Here is a 24,190-nt window from a genome sequence, read left to right as displayed (position 1 = left end):
ATCCTGTCTATCACGGGGGTTTGGAGCTTAAACAAACAGAGGCATGACTGTCAGACGTGAGAAAGTGGGGACAACCAAAGCCAGACTGCAGAGATACATTAGGGTCCCACCACACAGATACACTGTGAGTCAAGAAGACGACCACAGAGGGCAAGAGTTCATTCTGGGCGCCATGATACTCAACTTGCTCTATCTGTCTATTCTGGCCGAGCATGTCTAGGTTTGAAGGAGTGTGGGGGTTCTGGGGAGCGAAGAAATGTGGCTGTGGAACAGGCTGTGATTAAATGCGATACAAAAAGAAGGGGAATTCTTCCCCCACCTGGAAGTACGGTAGCTTGGGAGGATCACTGAAGACGCTCCACCAAGGTGGTTGCAGGAAAGACGGTGGCCATGGCACCAAGGATGGCAGAAACAGCTGGCTGGATCAAAGCCGCAATCACGCACGAGACCCGCCGGGGAGCCTGGGCCGCCTCGCCCTGCGTTCCTGTGAAGCTGCGGTTCCCACGGCACCACTGGCAGCGGAGGTACCTGCACCGGTCTAAACCATCACGACAGCCTGGCTCAACTGGAATACGACTTTGTGGGATGCTAGGAACTTGGACTTAGCTAGCCATAGACAGTGGTCCGTGGAAGAGCTACAACATAAAATGCTCAATACTTTGGGGCTCAAGACAGACCCTCCACTACCCATAAATGATCATGATACAAGACAGATTTTTTTCACTTCACAAGAGCAATGAACCTGCTGGTGACAAGGGGGTGATTCCTCAGTGGAACTGAGCCTGAAGCTGAGGACAGGTTTCTCATGGACACAGGTGCACACCTCGGGAGATGCTCAGAGCCATGTACACACAACAGGATTTTTCACTTACCGGCATGGGGAGGATGGGTCTCAGGACAATAGTTTCTGAACAGTTTTGTTCCTAACTGGTGAAGCTGAGGACTTAAGCTAAATAGATTGCAGAAAGGGTACCATTTAAACTTGATGAGTTGACTCTTCTTTGACAGAGCTTCCAACCCTCTTCCAGAGCAGAACAGAGATAGCAGGGCACACTCCTGCCATTCCTCTCAGAGAAACCTCCACACGCACCTGTGGCCCAGAAGCCGCCCTGACCACCGGATCTGTCCCTGACCTTCCACAGGCATCGGCAGCCATCTGCAACATACTCCTCCTCCTCCCACAAAGCCGGAACACCTGGGCAAACCCATGCAGCCTCAGTAGCAGCACTGTGTGCAAACAGAAAATTCTTGATTTTGGTGTCAAAGCAAGTGTTTTTTTAGAACTCCAACACTATCCAAAAGTGAAAACTCTTTTCCAGTGTTAGGCAGACACAGAGAGACAGAGACACAGAGAATAAGCTCCCCTGCTCTCAGTAAATCTCAAAATAGAAAAGCAAACTTACCCGAGTTTACCATCTGCTGGCTGGTGACCTGCACACAAACAGATGGCAGGATGGTTCCCGTGTCTGGGCTCCAGTAGGCAGGCACATCACAAGAGCCATCGGCACTCCAGGTAGAGGGGATAAATATAGGCCGTCTACCGATCCCCTCCTGCTTAGAGCCTTCACCTTCCAGGGCACACGGAACACTTGATGGAGAAGGTAACAGACCCTTGGCCATGCATATTCTGCACGTGTTTTATAGGGAAATTAAAGACTTTAATCTGAAGTAATAAAAATCCAACCCTTTCTTAGAGGACTAAATTCAGCAAGGGAGAAAAGAGAAGTATTATGTTCTTGCTGAGAAAAAAAAATCAATCTAACAAGCAGTGAAGGCTGTGTTGCAGAGTATGTGTCACGATTCTAGTGAGATTATTCTTTAATTAAAAAGCAGAATTTGCCTGAAACTATGTCCTCTTTCGTACATTTCGGTGATCATTTGAAACCCGAACCCTCACCCTAGGTAAATTCTTGACGCTTTTCACATGTCAACATTTCTTTATTCTACCTTCATTCTCGAGCAGCAATCTTTTTAAATATTAAAGTTTAGGTTGAAAATAAGAATTTTGAAAGTGATGTTTCTTCATCTTCTAGACTCCAGTGTTGCTGCTGAGAAGTCTGATGTCTCCCTTTTTTGAGACTCTTTGACCTGCCTTTCCCCTCAGGAAGATTTTCAGAACTCTTCCTGATCATTGTTCCGAAATTCATGGCGCTACAGCCTGGGGTAGGTCTTTTCTTTTATTCACTGTGCTGCTGGGCACTCATTGGGTTATTTCACTCTAGACACTAGTGTTTGGTTCTGGGAATATTTACTACATTATTCTTCTGACAATTTTCCTGTGCAATTTTCTGTTCACTCTTTCTGAAACCCCTACTGTCAGATATTGGAATAGCTAATTTTCTTTCTTTTCTCTCCAATGTCTATTTCTTTTTTTTTTTTTTTAATTCTAAAACCTAATTCTAAATTTGAGAATTCTAAAATTCTAAAAAAAAGACTTTCTTAAGCATTATATTTAGACTTTAATATCTATATCTACATATATGTTTAGAAGTGTTCTTTTTAGTCATTTGAATATTTAAATAACATCTTCTTCTTGCTTCATGAATGGATTCTTTTATCTTCCTAAGGATATTAAATATGTCAACTATTTTTATGTTAAATATTTTTATGTTAAGTATTTTTCAGTTCCTTAGTTTCCCTGCATTCCTTTTTTCATATCTGAAGATCTTTCTATGTCCAAAATGTTGACTGGAAGTTCCTAGGGCAGGTGGAGTTGTAGACTGGTGAACAAATGGGGAATAAGCTGGATTTATTTATTTGGGTCTTTTTGTTTATCTGTTTATTTTTAATTGAAGTATGATTGATATACAATATTTCATTAGTTTCACATGTACAATACAGTGATTCAATATTTTTATAGATTATGCTCCATTTAAAGTTATTACCAAAAAATGGCTGTATTTCCCTGTATGGTATAATATATCCTCATTGCTTATTTATTTTCTACAACTTCAGACTATACTACAAAACTATAGAATTCAAAACAGCATGGTACTGGCACAAAAACAGACACATAGATCACTAGAACAGAATACAGAGCCTAGAGCTAAACCCCCACATGTACAGTCAATTAATTTTGACAAAGGAGGCAAGAACATGCAATGGAGAAAAGATAGTCTCTTCAAAAGTGGTGCTGGGAAAACTGGACAGCTACCTGTAAAAGACTGACATTAGATCATTTCCTCACACCACAAAGAAACATAAACTCAAAGCGGATTAACGACCTAAGTGTAAGACCTGAAACCATAAAACTCCTAGAAAAGAATCTGGGCAGAACACCCTTTGACATAAATCATAGCCGTATGTTTTTGGCTCTGTCTCCTAAGGCGAAAGAAACAAAAGCAAAAATATACGATTGGGACCTAATTAAATTTAAAAGCTTTTGCACAGCAGAGGAAACCATCAACAAAACAAAAACACGGCCCACTGAACAGGAGAAAAAGCTGGATTTATTTTTGTTGGGGACCCCTGATTGCTAGTGTCTGTAGACCTTTCCTCTGGGGTGTTTGCATTTCTCCAGAGGAAGATCCTCTGTCTCATGTCTGGAGAAGCATCATCCTGACTGTGATCTGTCATTGGGTGGAGGGGGAAACAGAGGTTTACCTTCTAAAATGCAGACTGTACTGAACACCCTGCAGTCATTCATCCACCTGCCTCTGTGCCCAAGACCCACGTCTGGAACATTCCCCCCCATGAACCTGCAGGTCATAATGGCTGGTTCTTCCCACTCGAGTCTCCAAGGATGTGCATGGCCAACCAGCCCTTTCTTATCATTGCCACACGCCCACCCCCAACACACTCCACCAGCTGAGTTGTTCAGTCCCTTTCCAGTTTCACTGATGGGGGACTTTAGTGTTCTCTGTTTCTTTTCCTTCTTGAGTCTCGGATTGATTCTTGAGAAAAGAAGAGGCGAGAAGTAGCTTTACTATGCCTAACCTTAAGGCAATGGAATTTTTATTTAGTTTTGTCTTTTTGAGCCAGTATAAAACTTGTTATTAATCATATTCTACTATTTTTCTTCTTCTGCAGCAGCAAATGCATGCCGTAAACACTGGTCACACCTAAGCAGGTGCAGTCTGGGACTCTGAATCATTTTGCTAATTGGAGCTACGGAAAAAATTCTTTGACACTTGGTCTCTTAGGTAGGCTTGTTACCATCAGGATAGAAAGGGAGAATCTAATTTTTTTTCTGGTGGACTTTTTCATAATGAGCAGGAAAGATCATGTCCATCTGGGTGCTAAAGCTGTATGAATAATTTGGGATCTGAATTTACTGGAATGTCTATATAAAACAACCTACTTCTGTAACGATAATGTTACTTTCCATTTCCACCAGACCCAATGCTCTCCACATCTGATGATGTCTGAAAAGTATGACCACACAACAGCTTCCATAACGTGGCGTGGAGTCACCTCGTAACCAAATGACTGACAGTATCTAAAGTTGACGATCAGACTTGTGTTCTTTCTCTTTGGATTTTTAGAATAACAAGGAGTTTTTAATCATGTGTTTGATTTGAAAGTCTGAGATATAATCAGAGATTTATACTTGAGATTACAAGCCACATTTCTCAGAGGGGATATATTTTTTAAGTCTTAAATCTCCCATGGACCTGTAATTCACGTAACAACAATGCAGTGCTATTAGCACTGGTCAGGAAAAAAAAATCAAACATAGTTGATGTTGAGAGAGAGACAAATCAAGAGAGAGGGGAAGATTCACTGCAGCAACTTAAAGGAAGATTTCTGAGCTTTGCTGCAGGAATCTTGACATAATCATTCATATTTCAGCATTTCACAGGAAACAAAGTTTTCTAACTTCTCTCCTTTCAGCCAGAAATCTATGCAACTCCAAACACAGGGAAGATTTTAACTGAGACTCATTTGCCACTTTTTACTTGTTTTAATATAAGTTAAAATGCTGTTATGACTATGCAATTATGCTTGAGATTTTACGTTGTTATTGGGAAAAATAGGCTTTAACTGAAATAATGTCGAGATAATAAACAGTACATTCCACGTATGATTTCATTATTATCATTATCTTCCAACGTGTCAATTTATTAAGATGTGAAAAAGATACATTCTGAGATAGAGGAATGATAGTATGGTAACGGGGCAGAAAATAGTCAAATTTATTTCAAAATGAGAAATTCAAATGTGCATTTTGATCTATACCCTAAAGTTTTCCACCAAATATACATCTATATAGTTTTCACTGCCTTCCTCCTCTACTTTTAACTCCTACCAGAGAACCTGAACTAGGGAGCAGGGAAGCTGTAATTCCCCTCTAGACTGGGGCACACTGACTCGATCCCACACACAGGCTGGGTCAGCTGCCCCCCAGGCAGAGTAAGCCCCCAATATTACCCTCCCCCAGCCACCCCCCTCAAGAACTGAATGCATTAGTCACCACTCTGGGTTACAAACCTCCAAGAAAACAGTGGGCCATTGCCACCCTCAAACAAAATATTTCCATGAGCCAATGGGGGACACACAGGTAAACGTGGGTTTGTGACAGTGGGTCTTCGAAGACAAAAATCTACATCTTCAACAAGCACTGGGAGAAACGCCCAAAGACCATTTTTGAGCAATGCTGGTCGGGGCCTGGGACGTGGGACGAGAGCAAGGGGTTTGAAGATACGACAGGTGGAATGAGATGGACAGACACAGTAAGAAGGACAAAAGGGCAGAAGAAACAGGGAGAGGACGGGAGTTTGATGCCATAGCGAAAAACAGTAGCTGCAAATGGCCATGTCATAATAAAAAGAAGCAAAATTAAATAATTCACAATGTTTTCTGGCCCAGCCTGTCTGCAGTTGTTCATTTATTATGTAATTTTTTGACCTCAAAGTTACATTACTGACCTCAAAGATATTAAACTGTGTCTACTCACTAATCACACAAATGCTTGACTCACAATCTGTTCCTGAACCAGTTTCCTCTTGGGGAATAATCTCTCCTCAAGTGTAAACTTCTTTTCTCATCTTGTGGAATTGATGGCAAGTGAATGAAATGAACATCAAATTACAAAAATCCCTGAACTTGATCTTAGTAGTTGCTCTCCTTATATTTGGCCTTACACACAGGTCTCTTAACTATTCCTTGGCCCACAGAATGTTGAGGGTGACGGTGCGAATCCTGGCCCGACTGCCCAGCAGCCAACCACGGTGCTGGTAGGGTGGCTGGAGCCACATGTCCTGGACGCCTCCTGGACCCTCTCACACTCACCCCAGGCCTAAGTGACTAGCCCAGATATCACCTGCCAATCACCCAGAAATTCCGACTTCCCAGTAAGGAACAGCGTGATGGTTAACGCTATGTATCAACTTGGCAAGGCCGCAGGCACCGGGTATTTGGTCAAACACAAGCTCAGAGGCTGCCATGAAGGTCGGATGGGACTGGAATTTAATTCAGCAGACTTTGAATAAAGCAGGTTGTCCTCTGTCATGTGTGTGGGGCTCATCCAATGAGTTGAAGGCCTTGGAGAAAAGACTAACCTCCCCCAGGGGAGAGGGAATTTCTGCCAGCGGGCAGCTTTTGGACTCAAGCCACATGTCAGGTTTTCCCTGGGTCCCCAGCCCACCTGCCTGTCCTGCAGAATTTGGATTGGCCAGCCCCCACAAGCATGCACGTCAACTCCTTAAATAAATTCTTCTCTCTGTATACCTATATATACATATATATACAGCAGGTGGGGTCTGTTTCTCTGCAGGTCCTTGACTAACACCAAGACGATGGTTTTCAGCTCTTGAATACCTGTCTTTCCCCTCGACTGAGCCGTGTCCCTCGGAGCCTACTGTCTGCACAGTGCTGGGTTCCCCTTTGGCCACAAAACTTGCTTTCAACACTCAAACACTGGTCCAGGGTCTTCAGTTTCTCTTAAACCAAGGAGAGATTAGAAATTTTCTAATCCAGTCCCATCATTTTTCTGTGAATGGCCTACCACCCAGAGACTTCAGTCTGCTCTCCCAGGGCCAAGCCAGCAGGACCAGACAAAGCAGAAATGAGAATCTGGCTGGGCCTCCCACCCTCCTGCTCTGGGCTCTGCCCACCAGCTTCCTTTCTCACATGGGCCTTACCCCGTCTTGTCACAGGAGGATAGCGCACTTCCGTGCTCCGAGTCACCACACAAAGGCACCAGTTCATTAGATGGATGTTTTAGCTATCGGTTCACTAATCCTAACGGCTTATAGATGATATTTAGGGACATGGGGGGAAAAATTAAGTGATCTCCCCACTGCAGACATGACAAATCTGGTTATAATGAAATACGGATACTGTTGAATTAGGTTGGTTTTCCCAAAATCAGAACCTGAGGTTTTGATTTATGTAAAAGAGAGAACATGAGAACATGTCCCAGGAAGAATCAGTAGGGAGTGCGGAAGGAGGAAGCAGGCCAGGAAGGGAGGCAGGCCGCACGATGGTGTGATATCAGGCGAAGTCCCTCGGAGGCCAGCATGGGTTAGGTCCCAAAGAAACCCTGTAGGGAGCGCACATCCCGCCCGAGACTTGTCACCATCAGAGGGCAGGGAAGCTAGGCACATCGATGCCCCCACAGCCGTCAGGCACTGGTGGAGGACGGGGTAGTTAAACTCGCAGAGTCTTCTGGAACCTTATGTATGTGGAGTCCTCCTTCAAAGAGACACAATTGATGGCTGCGGGAGTTCACGTACAGCAGGAGCTGACCTTCACCGAGGTGGAAGAGGCCTCCTGGTGTGAGGGTGCCGCAGGAAGTGCTTGCAGGGTTGGCTGCACCCTCTGGTATCTGGATCAGAGCGGACCTGCACAGTGTCAGCAAAAGGACAGAAAGTCCCCGGGCCAAGCCCTGACCAACCTAATTGGAGATATCAACCAGACACCAAAGGACAGGCCCATCAGAGAGAACTGTCACTGCAGAGTGACAGAAAGAGGGTCAGAAAGTCAAGACTGTCAGGGCTCCACCACACTCGCCCTAAACCACTGACTCTCTGACAAGTTCATGGTCGGGGTCCCGATACGGACATGCAGCCAGCCACCTGCTTGATGCCCGGCACCTGGGGGACAACCCAGTCAACTCTACTGACTCTCAGCTCTTACACCAATCAGCCTCTGAATTCTAAGACAGCCTCTTGAGGAGATCTGCTCAAAGTGAGAGGATGTGGAAACCCACCAAAACACACTGCCGGTTGTCTCTACAAGAATGTTCTTCATTAAAAATAAGTACCCGGGCATTCTCGTTGTAGCCATTGATCTGTGCAAGTGTGGCTCGCCGGCCCCTGAAAAACGGGCTGTCCCCTACACTCAGTGACACTGACTCAGCACCCAAGTTTCCCTTAAGCTCCAGTGGCAACGTGACACCGTGGAGGGCAGCTCAGAGAACTCTTTTTTTTTCTACAGGGACTAATCAGATCATCCCCAATGTCCTTGCTGGAGCTTGAACCGTGATAACCTTTTCTGAAGTTCAGGAACAATTAAGAAATCGATACAGGAGTTGAGGAACAAAATGTCAGCCTAATTTGTGGCAGTGCTGACGTGGGGGCAATGCTCGGCTCCGAGGTGTGGGCTACTGCCCAGAGACGAAGTCACCATCTCAGGCACCGGAGGAGCATGGACAGAGTCCTCGCGGACGGGGTCAGCCCTGGTGGGAGGCACCGACTGGAGACAACACCTGTGGCAATCCTGGAGGGCTTCCAGGAGAGAGAAGCCCGAGGACCAGGCCAGGCAACCAAATCAGTCCTTTTCTGATGGGGGAAGACAGGGAGGGGGTGGAGACAAGAATTGAAGATTTCACCTCAGTGCTTCCCAGAGAAGCATAAAAACTCCTCTTAATGGCCCAAAGCAGACCAGTGGAGAGAGAGAGGAAAAAACCTGTACCCAATACATGATGATTATCAGTCTAGTAAATTTTGTGTATATACCAATTTCCTAAGAAAGTACACCATATTATTTTCATATTAGTGAGTTATTTTTTACTGAACGATTCAGAAGATAATTTATATCTGTGATGTCTCTTAAACCCCTCCTAATCATTCACAGCAAAGTCTAAGTTCTGCAGCTCATATTTATAGCTTTTACAGTTTTTAGAACTTCAGAGTTCTAAATGCTTATCTGTATCTGTGTTAAGTTCGGTTAAGTTCTAAGTCTTTACCAAAAATGGGCACTCCTATGGCTAAAACTTGAGAGAGGACGGATCCCTAACTTGGGAAATAAAGAGTTAAGAAAAGGGATAAATTTAGGAGTTTGAGATTTACACATGTTGGCCACTATATATAAAAATAGATTTTAAAAAAAGTTTCTTCTGTGTAGCACAGGGAGCTATGTTCAATATCTTGTAATAACCTTTAATGAAAAAGAATATGAAAACGGATATATGTATGTATATGCATGACTGGGACACTGTGCTGAACACCAGAAATTGACACATAGTTAATTGACTATACTTCAATTAAAACAAACAAACAAACAAATGAATAGAAGTTAAAAAGTTAAGAAAAATCCTAATCAGGCGTGCGTCTGGTTCTTTATAGTGCAGATAATAGGAGGTGAAAGTCTCAACTCTGTGTCCCAGTGGTGGGAAGTGGGGCATCAGCTTAGCTCAAGGTACAAATTATAGTTTGGAAATGAAGCTAGAGGCTCAGTTGCTGCTCACATACCCAGTGTTGCGGACGAGGGAAATCAGATGCCTGTGAGGACCAGAATAAGGGTAAGAGAAGCCAAAAAGAGAGCTTAAGACACGAGCCTGCTACTCCACAGCGCAGCCACTGCAATAGGTGGAAATAAAAATAACTGTAAAAGAGAGAAGGCTCAGCTCAGCTCAATCTTCGGAAATGTTTCCCAGAGGAAACAGTCCCTGTCTTTCTTGACTCGTTATGTCAGAGAGGGATTCATTGTAAGAGAAGCCTTCTTCTTTCGTTCCAAGAAAAAAACAATGTCAAAATGTTACCAGGATAATCCTTAGCTTCTTAACTGGTGACTGTGAAGAGAATTTCATTCATTCATTCACTCATCCATTCATAACATTTGTAAATTAAGCTTACAAAGAAAGGATAAACAACAGAGGAAAGATGATGTTTATTTTCAAAGCAGGGCTGGTCCCAAGAAAAATAATCAACTCCGGGAGGACTGCCTTCCGCCCTGCCTCCTCTGCTTAGTCTTTCAAGATAGAGCTGCCCCCTGCCCCACTGGCCACTGCCCTGCACTTTCCACCTCTCCTTTATTAAAACCTGTTTTAGATGATCTGATGAATTCATTCACTTTAATGTCATGCACATTAAGACTAGGTAAGGGGTAAAGCTACCCGCATCAACTCAGTCATGAGTATCTGCGTTCTCAACGGGAGAAAAGCCTCAAGCTAAGGGAAGGGCCAGTGGGGGCACATCAAGGAGCAGGTAGAGGAGCAAAGATCTTTCAAGAGAGAGGCTCTCGGAAAACTGGAAAATACAGTTTATAGACATGTACTCAGTCTTGATGCTATGGACAATATTAATTAATGAAGCCATCGTCTATTTAAACTGGAGAGCATGATGTGGGTTTTCTCTGATTCAAGGCTAAAGGTCAAAAAATAGGTACATACTATTAGGTATACAATAAGCTACAAGGATATATTGTACAACACAGAGAATATAGCCAATATTTTATAATAACTCATAGTGTAGGATAACCTTTAAAAATTATGAATCACTATATTATACACCTGTAACTTATATAATATTGTATATCAACTATACTTCAATAAAAAATAAACAGGTAACTCTGGAACTGTTATTCCCTACCAAGAACCTTTCTTCTGGAAAAAGCACAGCAAAACGACTTTTCCCCTAGTAGCCACTGCAATTTATTCCTGACATGAGAGGAACATCTGCTTTAGATTACGTGCAGACATTTCTGGGATGTCAACGTGGTCAGAAATAACCAAAACGCTTATAAGCAGATGAAGACATGTTATTTCCATTTCAAATAGGGATTTAATTCTAGAAGGCCCACTAAACAACAACAAAAACAACAAAGGCTTGCATTTATGTGGACCAATTATAGACTCATTTGCAAAAACTGGGAAATGAAAAAGAGGACCTAGCAGAGGAATTAGGTTCCATAATTATAAACCCTTTGGGGCAGTTTGGGGAGAGGCAGAGGAAGAAAGGTTAAATAGCATTTGGTATCAATCTTAAAATAACTATCACCTCTCCCCTTTAAAGCCTTAAGCTGAATGACATATCAGCCTATTGAAATTCTGCGTCTCCATGCCAGGTTTTAGTAATGTCCCTTTTAACCTTCTTAGGATGGATGGCTCAACACGATGATCTATGGGGTTTAACGGGTTTAACGTTAGGAAGCTGTGAGAAATCGCTTCACCTTGCACACAATGGCAATCCCAGGAGAGCTACCTGGTGCCGTGCAGTTAGTCACAGCATCCTGCCCCGCCCGGCTGGATTTATAACAGCAGTTCTCACACCTGCTGAGTCCCCCACCACCACCACCTTTCGTATTGTTTGGGAGGACTGTGTCAGAAGGATGTCTGATCACATTTTCAGATGATTTAAGGGCTTATGGAATAAGTCACTAGAAAGGAAAAGATGACTGAAGTTTTATGCAATATTTTTGATAAGCTGCTGTAAAACCTCATCCCGACCCAAACAATACTAAGGCAATGGAATAGGAAAATGAGAATGACTTAAAATTCAGTTCACTTCGGATTCTTTGAGACACCAGGTTCCCAGACTCTATTCCCATCCTAGAATGACAAGAACCAATGGATGTAAAAATTGCCCTTATTACTAGAGAATGTTTAACTCAACCCATTAAATTATTTGTGATTTCTGTATGAATTATTAAACTATTCAGGACTGGATAAGAAAAATCATCTCTCTTTTGATAAGCTGGCTCCTTTCCTTTCAACTCAACAAATAAGAATCTCAATGTCTTAAACATAAGTAGAAATCTCATGTTTTTATGGGGTAAGGTCACTAATTAATAAAGGTCATTCCAAGTTTCTCTTACTCTGAGCAAAATGCACAGGAATCCATGCATAACATTCTATGCATAATAATTCATTTTCAACAATTTTTTAACATCAAATATTGATCACCAAATTCTCTGCTTCTCCTTACTCCCCACCTTTTGTTCTGCATCTATGACTCATCTCCCCGAATGGTCCTGTTTCTCATGGTGGAGTCCACCTCAGACACTCATCCTTGACTGGCTATAGGTCTGTTCTAATGCACTTGATTCACCTGACATAACAACATACACCTCATTCTATGCATATTAGTTTCCATTGCTGTGGTAACAAATTAGCACAAATTTACTACTTAATGTAAATTTATTATCTCACAGCTTTTGTAGGTCAGAAGTTTGGCTCAATCCTGTGTCTAAAGGTCTCACAAGGCTGAAACTCTGGAGAAGAATCAGAGCTCGTTTGAGTTGTTGGCTTAACTTAGTCCCTTGCAGATGTAGGGCTGGGGTCCCCATTTCCTCACTGGCTGTCAGGCAGGGGCTGATGTTCGCTCCTAGATGCTGCCCACTTTCCTACTCATGTTTTCCAGGGGCCCCTCCAGCAATGCTGGGTCTAGTCTCTTTCACACTTCAAGGCTCTTTGACTTCCCTTTCTGCGCATCTCTCTGACTCCAGGGCTTGCATGATTAGATTGCTAACCTGGGTAATCCAGGATAATCTCCCTATTTTCAGGACCATAATTACGTCTGCAAAGGTTCTTTTGCCATGTAACATAATGTATTCATGAGTCTCTGGAATTAGAGTGTGGGCATCTCTGGAGGGTCATTCTGCCTACCACAATCTGCCATCTGGACCATCAAGATGTATTTTATGAGACATGTAGAAAACAAAAAGTAAAATGACATACATAAACCCAAGTATATCGATAATAACATTAAATGTGAATTGATTAAATAATCCAATCAGACTGGGTAAGCTAAACAAAACAAGATCCAACTGTAGGCTGTCAACAAGAAACACAGAGTAGATTCAAATATTCGAATAGGCTGAAAGTAAAAGGATGGAAAAGAGATATATCATATGAACAGCAGCTATAAGAAATCTGGAATGGCTATACTAATTCCAAACAAAATAGACTTCACACAAAAAATGTTACTAGAGATAAAGAGAGAGATCTTATAGTGATAAAGGGGTCAATCCATCAGTAAGAATGATAAGCATACATGCACCTAATAACAGTGCCCCCAAACAAATGAAGCAAAAGCTAATAGAATTGAGGGTAGCAACAGACAATTCAACATTAATAGTTGGAGACTTCAATATCCTACTTACAATAATGGATAGAAAGACCAGGCAGGTAATCAACAAGGACAAAAAAGCCTTGAACAATGTTATATGCAAACAAGACCTAACAGACATCCATAAACACTCCACCCAAAAAAAGAATAATACATATTCATCTAAAGAGCACACAAAATAATCTCCAGTATAGACCATAATTTAGTTCATAAAATAAGCCCCAGAAAACTTAAAAGGATCAAAACTGTACAAAGTACATCCTCCAATCACAATGGAGTAAAATTATAAATTAATAACAGAAAGAAATCTTGGAAATTTACAAATATGTGGAAATTAAACAAAACACTATAAGTAACCAGTGGGTCAGAAAGAAACGACAAGGGAAATTAAGAAAATACTTTGACATGAGTGAAAATTAAGATAAAACATCCTAAAACTTGGAGGATGCAGCTAAATGAGTGCTTAGAGGAACGTTTATAGCTGTAAAAACATATGTTAAGTATAAAAAGTCAACAACCTAGCCTCCCACCTTAAGACACTGGAAAAAAAGAGCAAACCAAACCCAAAATAAGAAAAAAGAAGAAAAAAAAAACAAGATTAGAGTAAAATTAATGAAATAGAGGATAGAAAAATAATAAAGAAGATCAACAAAACCAGAAGTTGATACTTCAAAAATATCAACACACTTTTCACTAGACTAACAGGAAAAAATAGAGATGACTTAACTTACGAAATTAAATAAAAGGGGGACTATTACTACCAACCTTACAAAAGAAAAATAATTATAAGAAAATCGTATGAACAATTGTATGATGACAAATTAGATAATTTTGGTAAAACTGATGAATTCCTAGAAAGACACAAACTACTGAAACTGATTCAAGATGAAACAGAAAAGCTGAATAGACCTAAAACAAGAAAAAACTATAAAGAAAAATCTTAAGTGACTATGGGTTTGTTGATGTCTCATTCTATTCTGGCTGTTATGGCAAAATATCACAGACTGGGTAGTTTATAAACAACAGAAGCCTACTGTTCACAGTTCCGGAGGACGAAAGCCTGAGATCAGGGTGAGAACTGTCTTCTGAGTTGTAGACTGCCAGCCTTTCGCTGGGTCCTCACATGGTGGAAGAGACTAGGGAACTCTTTGGTGCCTCTTTTAGAAGACCCCAATCTCCTTCATGAGGGTTCCATCCTCCTGACTTAAGCACTTTCCGAAGGCCCCACCTTCTAATGCCATCATTTTGGGGGTTAGGATTTCTACAGATGAATTTTGGGGAGACACTTTCAAACCACAGCAGGTGATGAGATTTTAGACATGACACCAAAAGCACAATCCAAGAAAGAAAACATTGATACAATAGAATTTATTTCAAAAACTCAGGCCCTGCAAAAAATAGTATTAGGAAAATAAAAATAAGCCGTAGTTCAGGAGAAGATGTTTTCAAAACACCAATCTGATAAAGGACTTAGATCCCAAAGTTCAAAAACTCTCAAAATCCAACAATTAAAAAAAAAACACAACCCAATCAAAAAGTAGGCAAAAGACCTGAATAGACACCTCACACCAGCAAGGCTGCAGAGCAGCGGGGCTCTCATTCACTGGTGGTGGAAATTCAAAAGGGTGCCGCCACTTTGGAAGACAGTTGGTAGTTTCCGGCAAAACTAAACATAATCTTACCATAGAATCAGCAGCCTTGCTCCTAGGTATTTACCAATTGACTTGAAAACACATGTCCACACAAAGCCTGTCTTTGAATGTTTATACAGCAGATTTATTTCCAAAGCTTCAAACTGCAAACAATCCACATGTCCATCGATAGGTTAAGGGACAAACAAAAATGTGTTTATCCATATAATGGAATACTATTCAGCAACAAAAAGGCATTAAATATTGATATATACTGCAGCATTCATCCTGAGCTGAAGAAGCTAGATGCTAAAAAAAAAAATGAAAAATATATGATTCCATTTACATGAAGTTCTAGAAGGAGCAAAACTAATCTAAAGTGTTAGAAATCATATCACTGATAACCTGCAGAGGGGCTGAGGATTGTTGCAAAGGATCCCAGGAAGTTTTCCGGAGTTACCACCCCAGACGGAGAACTGTTCTATGTCTTGTTTGGGGTGGTGGTCACATGACTAAACATGTTTTTTTTTTCAAAATCAATTCCAACTGTACACTTAGAATGAAAATATTTTATTTTAGGTAAGTGATGCTTCAATAAAGTAGACAAAGAAAAACTTCATAACAAGTAAGAGCTACATGTGAAAGAAGAATCACATAATTCTCATTTTCAATTATCTTCCAGTACTCTGAAAACCTTTGTTTCGTTGTCAATTTGACCATTATCTGGCCTTTTGTCTTGGGTAATATGATGTCACCCATATCTCCTTGGAATACTAAAAAATAAATGAAAAATTTCAGTCTTAACAGAAAGTCCCAGTAGGCCAGATGCTCCTCATTCTCCTTCCTCAGTTTAATCCTGATCGGGACCAGGAAGATCCTTTAGGTATCCCTTCTTTGAAGCAATTTATACGTCTTTACTTTTCTGACTGAAAATGTTCCACTTGCTATAGTCTTTATGATGCCTCTGTTATTAGTAGTAGCCATAAATCTCCCAGTATTAGCTTCATTTCACTATCTAAGCAGTAAAAACAGAAAATAATTCAATAAAAACCTGCATGTTTCGTCAGCTACATAACACTCCTTCACTGGCTTTTGTAACTCTAGATATTTGGAAGAATCCATGTTTTTATGACTATTTCTTCACTACTCAAATTAAGTTCCCATGTAAATCCAGCCACGATGTATCAGCTAGAACAAAGCACATGCGCTCCTGCTTTTTCTGCTGTCTCAGCTCCTGTGAACTCCCGGGAAACTTTCTCTCTGTCAAGTGAACTCACTGCTAACTAATTAAAATCAGATAGTCAATACTGACTCTGACTCTCTTTAAAAGTCATTCTTTTCAGGGTGTTTTTTGTTTTTTTTTTTTAAGTTCTTGCTGCTGTATGGTCACCATTTAGAAACATTTTGTGACTTCTCTGAAGACATTTACTATGCAGCTTGGAGCAGCACTGTCCAATACGCGTGTGATTCAAGCCACCCATGTGATACTAACTTTTCTAGCAGTTACATTACAAAAGTAAGAAAGAGGCAAAATTAACTTCAATAATACATTTTACTTAACTTAATATATCCAAATTATTACTATTCAACATGGCAACCAATATAAAAATTATTAATAAGATATTTTATATTCTTCTTTATGGCAAATCTTGGAAATTCAATGTATATTTTATGCCTAAAGCGTATCTCCATTCGAGCTAGCTATGTTCCAAGTTCTCCAGAGCAACCTGGGGCTAGTGGCCACAGAAAGGACAGTGCAGGTCTACAGAGATGGCTTTCTTTAAATAGACTGAAAACCTGACCTCAGCACAACTGACTTTGTACGGCCCAGAGCCAAATCAGGTAGAGTCTATGCATAGTACAAAATAAGCACCTCTCCCTCTGTTTAGATCCAATTCTTTTATTTAAGGGGAACTGGGAGGTTTTTGTAAATATGCTCATGGAATTAGGTAAAGATCTAGAATTTTTTAAAAACCAAAACTTCGATACACAAATCTGCTTATATTGCTGGGCAGTGGTCTGGAAAATGGAAGAAAACATCTGACAAAGGTCAGGATGAGAAGCGTGAAGACAGAAGGACCGGGACAGCAGGAGGTGGAGACCACAGGTGTTATTACATCTCATGACAACTGCTGATCTTTTTCACAAATTGTCCACCTTCAAGTTCCATTACTTCTTGTGGTCTTGGCCTTGCAAGGGGTGAAAAATGATCTTATGGAAATAAGACTTGCGTGATGTGCATCTTATAAAACAAGTGAGAGTAACTTTTTAAGCACCTTAACTTTCCACCGCACACTCAATACCTGGCCAAGGATTACCGCAAGATGTTGATGAATTGTCCTGCTTAATCTCCATGTATGGACATTTACTCCAGACTGAAGGATTCTGAAATTCTTCTGCTGATCAGGGACCAGTTTTCTACTGCTTTTAGAACAGCTGTTAGGAGCTCTTGGATTCACTGACTAGGAAGAAATTAAAAGGTCAGTTCCAGGAGCCCCAGCTGGTACAGAATGCCACCTGGCATAAGTATGGATGTCAGGACTGCTCATAAGATAGCTTAGGGTGAAAAGGGCTCAACAGCCTGAACTCAGATGAAGCCCTGCTCTGACAGAACATTCTGGAAATTCTATTATCTTAAGGTCAGTATTACCTTTAACATTCCTCTTTTGCTTATCTTTTCACTAGTTTATCAGTTTCTGCAGTAGGATTTACTGGGACCATTTTACAACCAGATCTTTTTGGTTAAATCCTTTTGACAAGTACCAACCTATTATAATCTATGAAATTGATAAATATCTAAATTATACATTCTATAATATGGCCAGTCACAAAAACTGTCAAAACATGGGGTCTCATTCAGGCAAATAAACTGAATCCTCAAATATCCACCAGACTTTATCAATAGGACTAAGTAAGGTTCCCAGCTTTCCTTCTGCTATGAAACTGGTGGGTGTTCTTTAACCTCACCTGGACTCACCTCAACTCAGTTACTGAGTCTCCTGTATTAGCAATAAGCTAATTTCACCTATGTTTGTCCTATACATTGAAATTTGTCAATATTCAATTTACAGCTTTAGCTATGAATTCTCTTCAACCCCTTCCTGGACTCAAAGATGACCCATCCATCATTTAAAATAATATGTTCCAAAATTATACAGATACTTCCCACATCCAGTGAAGTTCAACACAGTATGTACTTAGACCACGTTCTGTGCTCCCTAATTATTTAAAAGGAAGGATAATGACGAGGAAGGAGCAAGGCCGTGGGAAGGAATAGCTTCACCTCACTGACAGCGGCGCCGACTTGCGAACTGCAAATGCAGACCTGAGACTCTGGGACATCACTTAAAAGAATTTGCCTCAAGGTCTTGGATCCTAGACAATGTAGAAAAAATGAAAATGACTACTTTGCCAATTACCTCTTCTATATCTCCACCTGAAATGCTGATGGCACAAGAGTTGAAATTGAATAGATATAGTAATCATCTAATTAAACAAAGAAAATGTCCCAATCATGAGTCCTATTAATATGCAGCACTCATTCCAGGAGACTCATTCCAGGAGACTCATTCTCAAACCTTGCCAAGCGTTTCTCCTTCCCACACAGACTATTCAGGACAGGCGCTAGGTACAAAGAAGACTGCATTTTTCCTTCAGGAAATACTACAAAACCCAGGAACTTCTTACCCTTAGCCCCACCCACTACCACACCAAGGATCTAGTGGCCACAGCCTCCCGTCTCAACACCCTCCCCCAACCATCACAACTGAGCCAGTGGCATCCCCTCTGAGACCCTCAAAGCTACACTTTGTCATCTTAGCAAAGCTTTAGGCCACTGAAGAGATGACGTTCTGAGGCCAATCTTACCTTCCTGGTCTGCTCACGCTTCAGTCTGCTCTCCTGAGTGCTATTAAGCAAACAGCACAGTCCTCCCGCTCAGGTGACCTTGGCCACCTGTCAAAAGTCACCTAGTCGTTTCCATCGACAGAGCAAGATGGCTTGGAACCCTGGCCCTTGGCATCGCCTTCGATTCCAAGAAGAAATTAGATGTGCAGGAACAATTCAGAGGACACGGTAAAGAAGGAAAGAAACTCACAAGAGGGGCAGTGATGTGAGGGGTGTTCCTAGACGTCTGTCAAGCCACTGCTATCCAAAACCAGCAGTATTCATGGCTTCTAAGTTAAATAATCACATTCCTAGGGCTGTAAAAAGAAAGTAGCTCAGTTCTCGAACTGGCCAACGAATTGGAAGATATATGGTTATGCTTTGCTTTTCTCTTAAGTGTATAGTTAACGTCTGATCATGACTGATACTTCCAGTAGATGAAGATAAGCAAGTACATCCAAAAAGTATAGAAATACGGCCAATATTTAATGAGTGATGATTCTGCACACCCCCTTCAACTCACACATTTAATCCCCACAACAACCAAGTTATTATCATTTCCATTTTACAGACCAGGGAATGGACCACAGAGTGCTCAGCATGCTCTCAAAAGCACCCCCTTGAGCTGGAGTTTGAACCCAAGCAGTTTGGCTCCAGACTTGAGATCCATATGAAATGATTTGTGATGTTATTCATCCTTACCTGGGACTCAGTCATGGACAGAAAATCTGAAAACAGAGAAAGAGCTATAGCGTAGAAGGCAAGGGGCGGTCCGGGCACTGTGAAGGGGGCAAGCAAGCTGCAGCCACCAGGGGAAGTTCCCAGCCTTCCAGTGGCATCTCCTGCCTAAGGGACTGTAGGAAGGGGCAGCGAGATACTTCCTCTTCCATTTCCCATCTCCACAAAGCTGCGCAAACTCTGCTACCCGAAAAGATTTCTTAGAAGGATAACTTATATTTTGAAACTGTCAGCACCAACACATTTCTAATCTCTCTCCCTTTCTTTCTCTCTCTCATTTGCATATATAAAATGATGCTGAAATTCACATAATTGTTCAATATTACCTTTTAACAATCTGAACTTGACTCTGCTATTCAGCCAGTTTTTCTTAGCTAACTCTGAAAAATGGAGGCAATAAATACATCCTTGTTTACTTTTTAACCTTCCAAGGTGTATTTATAATGAATTATTTACCCAATACCTAGAGAGCTATTATGCTTTGAGAGAGACTGGAGAAAATTCAGATCACATACAACCTGGCATTAATAGTAAATTATTTATTTATGCACTAGGTATTTTATGAGACTTTTTTAGACCATTATTGCTTCCCAGCAAATTTTCTCTGAACGTTAACACTTCTGCCATGGGCAAATAGTAACAGTACGTTCAAATCAACCTCTCTCTTTTCTACACACAGACACACACACACACACACACACTTTCAAGTTACTCAGCTCTGCAGAACTAATGTGATTATTTTGGGGTTTTGTACAAATAACGGTTAAATACCTTTACCTCTCCTACAAATACTGATAATATGCTAATATTATCAGAGGTTGGAGTCAAGCCCTTTGCCCAGAATCCCACTCCTTAGATGAGGGCAGAGGGGTGCAGGGGAGACCAGGGAGTGATTGTCTCCCTCAGAAACTTACATTTCTCTCCCCGAAAAGCATACATAGCCCTTGATCAAGCACAAGGCGTATGGAGTGAGGACCGCCCTTCACCAAGCTGCTGGCTGCTCGCCGGGTCAGGTCCTGCGCACCCACTGAGATGCCCGCACTGAGCCTGGCTCCCAGGCACTGGGCCCCTAGCAGAGCTGAGCAGAGACCCACGATCCTGGGCACGACCAGGTCTCTACTCCTAGTATTTATCCACGGAACAATAATACCTGGTGGTCATTTGACTCCCTTTTCAACTTCCTCTTTATTTGAAATGTTGCTTTAGATAGAATTTGTCTTAAATATTTACATTCTAAATGTATATAACTATCTGTGGATTCAAAAATAAAGTCAATTTTTTTGCAAACTGGTGATGGGCTAGTCTGCTGCATATTTCTTATGTGTTTGTTTAGCCAGGACAAGCAGGTAGTTTTTAAAACATTTATTTAATTTTGAAAGTTCTTAAGCAAATTTTTTAGCCTGTAGTCTGTCTCAGTCCTTACGACTTCCTAAGGCTCAATATTGGGCCACTCTGGCCAAGTATTTAGGTTTCAGTTTCCGTTCCTGCCAAGCCCCTAAAGACACACAATTCTGTGGCCCATTTCTAGTTGCAAGAACATCTCTTTGACAAACGATAGACTCTGAGGAGTGTTTTAGCTTACATCATTTTAAGCCATTGTTAAACCATTTCACATTTAAAATTCTAATGTAATTTCTAAGCATATACACCTTAATTAGCAAAAGTTATAGTTCAACGCCAGGATTTAGATTTAAAAATTGGTAGTAGTAGGTTATCATTTAGAAACTTATATATAATGAAGCTTAATGTTTCAATTAAAATCTTCTTTAATAGAAACTGGGCATTAGGTATTAGGTGCTTTCTTTTAAGAATCATAGCAAAAATACATTAACCAGCTTCTAATTTTCTCCATTGTTTTGCCCATTTTAGGGTTTTAGATTTATAGCCTTGTATCTTCCTTGTCTATATTTAAAGTCATAACACCACCAAATGTTCATCTACAGAGAATGTGCGAATTATAAAAGAATATTAAACATTTATTAACAAGATCTTAGTGCTCTGGAAATTACGTCTCTTTATATTCTAATTATTTAAAGCAGGCCGACTTCTTTTTCATTCTCACCTAAGAGTGAAACATGGCTGGCTACCATCTGGATTTTAATCTCAGAGTGGAAAATTGGATCCTCACCAGTTAAGACTGAACTTCCGACCGGAATCTGGATCAGCAGTCCACATTAAATCCACCTATTTTATTGTGATTTTATTGTGATTTTATTGTGATTAAATCCACCAGGAACACGGTGGCAGCAGGTCGTAGCGGCAGAACCCAAAACTAAGAAGACAGACAGGCCGTGGGATGGAGGGGAGGAGGCATGCCAGGCGGGACCCTGGCCAGAGATGGTGCCCCGGTGTAAACGCGGGGCCTGGAGCGCCGAGCCTGCTGAGCTACGTGAAGTGGGCGCGAGGAAGGCAAAAATCAGACCACAGACAATTTGAATAACACCATGTGCCCTGTAGGTGCGGGGATTCAGCAGTGGAGCCCAGCGGCTTGTGTATGAAAGAGGAGCATCTGAACGAGTGACAGGCGGTGCTATTGGGAGATGGGGTCACAGGATCTAAGAGGAAAGCACAGCAAGCGTCCCAACTCCCCCCCAACAGACAAAACGCAGGGGATGAGCCGACGAGACCTGGGACCCGGGGGCTTCACAGGGTCACCGTGCTGCTGGCCGGGAGGCACCTCCACCCAGGCGTCTAGCTGATCTTAGGTCGAGACTAGCCTGGGCAAGAAGACCCTGACAGCAGCTCTCACAAGGGAGAGGTGAGACATCCATGAACAGGACAACTGCCAACGGGGGAGGGGAAGGTGTTCTCATTTGCCTGAAAGTTCAAGACTCACTGTTGCAAACCATCCAGGAAGCCGAGGCTTTTCCCCAAGGACCGTCCTGGGAAGCAGTCCAGACCACCGAGGTGAACTGTGACTGCACAGGACGCTGTGGTTTCTCAAGATGAGGTGTCATTTATCCCACAACCAAGGCTTCAAAGGAGCCTCATGGAAAAGCAATCCTTAAACAGGACTGCGAGCAAACGAGGCCTCGCCCTCCTTGGAAGATATTACTGCTCACTCTGGCTATTTCTGGCTCCTGGTTCTTAGGTCGGGAACATTCCCGGGAGATGCTCTGAACCCACACACAGAGCAGGGCTCCCTTGCACACAGTCCCATGACACACGACACACTTGTACACACACGGCAGGTGCCCAGAGCACCGCAGGCCTGGGAACTCCCACTTGCCTGAGGTTTTCACGTAGAGAACCCCCCAGCTCTACTTAGCCTGCAAAAACAATACACCATCCACACACCGCCACGGAAGGAAACCCGGCTTTGAGGGCCACATTTAGAGCTGACTTAGGAAATGAACACCTTCACCAAATTTTCTCACAAAGACCTCAGGGAGGCCATCCTTTTAAAAATAATTTGAAAAAAGTTATAATTTGAATAGAAAACTTCCAAAATAATTTGCATATCTTTTAGCATAAAGGGCACTAATCATTATATTGGGATGAGTTGATTTCGGGAAAAGTGTGAACACTCTAAAATGTGCACCAAGGCATCTAGAAAATAGCATTGTATTAGCTGTAAAAGCTTAAAAAAACCCACAGCCTTCTGATATTGCTATGTACTTATCTGACTTTACAGGGAGAATCAATGAAATGAAAGACAGGAAATAGAGTAGGTGAAATCCTCTTATGACATTTTCCAAAGGACTCTGAAGAGCAAATATTATAAAGGGAGAGGAGAAGTGATATTATTGGATACACCAAATATTGGAAGTGCTTTGGGTCAGCTCTTCAAGATCCACGGGTAAAAATGCCTTAAATGAAATTGCTAATAGCTGACCTTGCCTTATAAAGTCCTAGACTAAAGATTGATTAATTTCAAAATCCAACCCATCTAATTATGACATTAGTATAATATTTAGTGTAAGTATATAATATATATGTCTTCTGTGTTATGTAACGTAGTATTAAATTACATTTAAGCATATATATGTTACACATAAGCACATACGTATAACTGTGCCATACATATATCTATTATATATGTGTACTAAAACTTATATAAATATACTTGTGTAAGTATATTCTAAATACTAGTGTAAGTACATAGCAAAAGCAGTATGTGAGGCTTTTCTCAGACGGGAAGCTCTGTGTCTGCAGAAATGTACACAGGTATGAGCGTGTAGTTGGCCTGAGGGCAGAGTTCCACTTCACAGCCGTCCTGTATGTACAGCCATCATCTCCCCTTCCTTTCACCACTACTCGGTAGCACCTTGAGACTCCGATAAAACACATTTGTAAACACAACACAGATGCATTCTCTGATTGAAATGGAGATGCGTTTTTCACTCCGACAATGAAATATAAAGCTCCATGAGGAACAAATGAAAATTGTCAGGATGGGAAATGCAGTGTCAGAGCGAGCAGCTCCTGACTTTCGTCTTGATGGCTGCTGGGTTATGTAACAGCAATGACTTGGCAACAGCTGTTTAAAAATGGCAAATTTATTAATGCCTAAATTTATGCTCCTGCAGCTACAAAAGTCACTGCATTTTACGTCCCGATAGTATCCCAGTGATGACGTTGAAGTCGCACTAGAAGCTATATTGAAAATCCATATCATAAGTAAGCCTTGGTGACTTAATTTACTCACTAGACAGTGTCTTTTTAAAGGACTAGTGACAGAATTTTCTGTTCATCAAAAGTAAG

At 41.5% G+C, this 24,190-nt stretch overlaps 1 long non-coding RNA gene across 2 annotated transcripts; it reads right to left on the bottom strand.

Moving 5' to 3' along the window:
* LOC116660637 lies at positions 1–23,200 on the bottom strand. 2 transcript variants are annotated; one of them, XR_004316217.1, is made up of 3 exons: positions 23,190–23,200; positions 17,753–17,756; positions 1–1,247 (listed from the first exon to the last, which is right to left on the bottom strand). It is a non-coding gene; the product is annotated as an uncharacterized LOC116660637 (long non-coding RNA). The 2 variants fall into 2 exon arrangements; XR_004316218.1 differs by lacking the exons at positions 1–1,247; positions 17,753–17,756 and adding exons at positions 3,398–3,558; positions 18,469–18,471.
* Between the last annotated feature and the right edge of the window lie 990 nt (positions 23,201–24,190).

The sequence above is a fragment of the Camelus ferus genome, chromosome 30 (genome assembly GCF_009834535.1).
Source record: "Camelus ferus isolate YT-003-E chromosome 30, BCGSAC_Cfer_1.0, whole genome shotgun sequence".
Taxonomy (NCBI): Eukaryota; Metazoa; Chordata; class Mammalia; order Artiodactyla; family Camelidae; genus Camelus; species Camelus ferus.
This window is presented reverse-complemented; position numbering and strand designations above follow the sequence as displayed.